At 47.1% G+C, this 3,176-nt stretch overlaps 1 pseudogene; it reads right to left on the bottom strand.

Annotated features, from left to right (window-relative positions):
• Positions 1-386: 386 nt before the first annotated feature.
• On the bottom strand, positions 387-516 carry LOC130023486 (uncharacterized; annotated as a pseudogene).
• Positions 517-3,176: the final 2,660 nt, after the last annotated feature.

Here is a 3,176-nt window from a genome sequence, read left to right as displayed (position 1 = left end):
CAGGCAGAACTGTTTCTGAAAGTCCTTCAATTTCTAGAACACACAGCTGGAATCTCAAGTTACCTGTGATGGATGAGACGTGGGCAGGACAGAGGCAAAGTGGGAGCAGCGAGGAGGTGACGGGATGAGCCACGAAGGACCCAAAGAAGGTCAGGGCAGCAGGGGAGGTGGTGGGGGCCAGCAGGGAAGGGGAAGAACACTGAGAGACAGTGAGCAGGAGAGGCAGAAGGGCAGGAGTAGCTTTTAAACTAATTGAGAAAAGAGAGGGAGACCTACGCCGAAAGTGCTGACTTAGAAGTGTCAGATCAGAAATAGATGAAGCAACTCCTAGCTCGTCTAATTCCAGCTCCGTCTCAGCGCTGTCTGGGGCAAGTCTTATTCGATGCAAGGAGTAGAGCCTGAGGTTTGTTTTATTTCATTTAAACAGTTTAAAAATTTTATTTATTCACTGAGGAATTATTAAGCTGATAAGAACAGATACTACACTTGATCTTAGCCAAAAGGCCGAGAAGCAATAGCACCACAGATAGGGTGTTTGCCTTGCACGTAGCCGACCTGGGTTTGATTCCTCCATCACTCTCAGAGAGTCCAGCAAGCTACCGAGAGTATCCCGCCCACATGGCAGAGCCTGGCAAGCTTCTGTCAAGCTCTTGGCAAGCTTCCTGTGGCGTATTCGTTATGCCAAAAACAGTAACAACAAGTCTCACAATGGAGACGTTGCTGGTGCCCACTGGAGCAACTCGATGAACAAGGGAGGACAGTGCTACAGTGCTACACTGAGGAATTACAAAGTTATTCATGATGGCGTTTCAGGCATAGAACGTTTCAACACGGATCCAATTCCCTTCACCAATTCCCACCCCCCACCCCCGTTTGCCTCCCACCCGCTACAAGAGGTGCTATATTAGATATTAATTTTTTTGCACTGTGTTTTATAGTACTTTTGCTGAGAGGGTTTCATGCAGAACTCTTTAGCACATTTCAGTACCACATCCTCCTCCTGGTTGAACCCTTCCTTCTGCCACCCTTGCCCCCTCCCCGTCTTACACTCCTGCCCCTCCTTCTCCCAAGTGACATGTTTCCCACTAAAGACCAGTTCGCATGCTTTTTGTTTCTATTGTCTTTGGGCATCCATTATTCCATCGTGATGTTTCCTTATACCCCTCAAATGTGAGAGGTCATTCTGTGTGGATCTCTCTCCCTCTGACTTCACTCAGCATGATACTCTCTAGGAACCTCTATGGAGTAGCACATTGCATGATTTTACCATTTCTTATGTCTGAGCAGGGGCTGGAGCGATAGCACAGCGGTAGGACGTTTGCCTTGCACGCAGCCAACATGGCCAACCCGAGTTTGATTCCTCCATCCCTCTCGGAGAGCCCGGCAAGCGACCAAGAGTATCTCACCTGCACGGCAAAGCCTGGCAAGCTACCCGTGACGTATTTGATATGCCAAACACAGTAACAACAAAGTCTCCAATGGAGACGTTACTTGATGAACAACGGGAGGACAGTGACAGTGACAGTGATGTCTGAGCAATATTCCACTGTGTATACGTAGTATAGTTTTATTTATTTTTTAAAAAAATTTATTAGTGAAACACCATGAGGTACATTTGTATACTTAGAAATTTTTGTGCTTGGGTTTCAATTATACAATGATCGAGTACTCATCCCTCCACAAGTGCCCATTCTCCACCACCACTGATCCCAGTATCCCTCCCACCCCCCATCCCTCCAATCCCACCCTGCCTCTGTGGCAGGGCATTCCCCTCTGTTCTCTCTCTCCTTTTGGGTGCTGTGGTTTGCAAAAGAGGCATTGAGTGGCAATCATATTTGGTCTATAGTCTATTTTCAGCGCGCATGTCCCATCCTGGGAGAATCTTTCCAACACTCTTTATTTGGTGCTCCCTTCTCTATCTGAGCTGCCTTTTCCTTTAGCATGTGCGGCTGGCCTCCAAGCCATGGAGTAAACCTCCTGTACTTATCTCGGCTATTCTTGGGTGTCAGTCTCCTATTTTGTTACTTTATGTTCCCCAGATGAATGCAATCTTTCTATGTCTATCCCTCTCTTTCTGACTCCTTTCGCTTAGCATGATACTTTCTATGTAGTACCACTTGTATGTAAATTTCATGACTTCATCTTTTCTAGCAGCTACATAATACTCCATTGTGTAGATGTGCCAAAGTTTCTTCAACCTGTTCTTGGGCACTCAGGTTTTGTAGTATAATTTATTTATTTATTTATTTGTGAAACACCATGAGGTACAGTTGTAGACTTACAAATTTTTGTGCTTGGGTCTCAGTTGTACAATGATCAAGTACCCATCCCTTCACCAGTGCCCATTTTCTACCACCACGGGTCCCAGTATCCCTCCCATCCCCCATCCCCCCATCCCACCCTGCCTCTGTGGCAGGGTATTCCCTCCTGTTCTCTCTCTCCTTTTGGGTGTCATGGCTTACAAAAGAGGCATTGAGTGGCAATCATGTTTGGTCTGTAGTCTACTTTCAGCACGCTTCTCCCATCCTGGGAGGATCCTCCCAACTCGCTTTATTTGGTGCTCTCTTCTCTAACTGAGCTCCCTTTTCCCCTAGCATGTGTGGCTGGCCTCCAACCCTTGGAGCAAAATTCCTGGTATTAATCTCGGCCACTCTTGGGTGTTCGTCTCCTATTTTGTTACTTTATGGTCCCCAGATGAATGCAATCTTTCTATGTCTATCTCTCTCTTTCTGACTTATTTCGCTTAACATGATACTTTTAAAGTTTGTTTTAGATGTTGGTCCATACCCCTCACTTCCATGTTAGCACAGGAGAATTCCCCTCCCTCTCTCCCTCCCACTCTCCTTCCCAACACCCTCCCCCCTCCATCCCTCCTCCCTTTTCCCTCCCTCCCTCCCTTCCTTCCTTCCTTCCTTCCTTCCTTCCTTCCTTCCTTCCTTCCTTCCTTCCTTCTTTCCTTCCTCCTCCATGAATCTTTCCTTCCTTCCTTCCTTCCTTCCTTCCTTCCTTCCTTCCTTCCTTCCCTCCATCTTCCCTCCTTCCCTCCCTTCATTCCTTCCTTCCCATTGGATTTGCTCTTGTATTTTGGTTGGCCTTGGAACCACTGCTCCCCTATCTCTTTCCAGCTCTCCACTCTACTCTACCTTCTCTCCTCTGTTTAAGTCCTCTGAGTTTCC

Source organism: Sorex fumeus, unplaced genomic scaffold (assembly GCF_029834395.1).
Source record: "Sorex fumeus unplaced genomic scaffold, SorFum_2.1 ptg000002l, whole genome shotgun sequence".
In the NCBI taxonomy this organism is placed as follows: Eukaryota; Metazoa; Chordata; class Mammalia; order Eulipotyphla; family Soricidae; genus Sorex; species Sorex fumeus.
The sequence above is the reverse complement of the archived record's forward strand: the minus strand, read 5'-3'. Positions and strand labels throughout refer to the sequence as shown.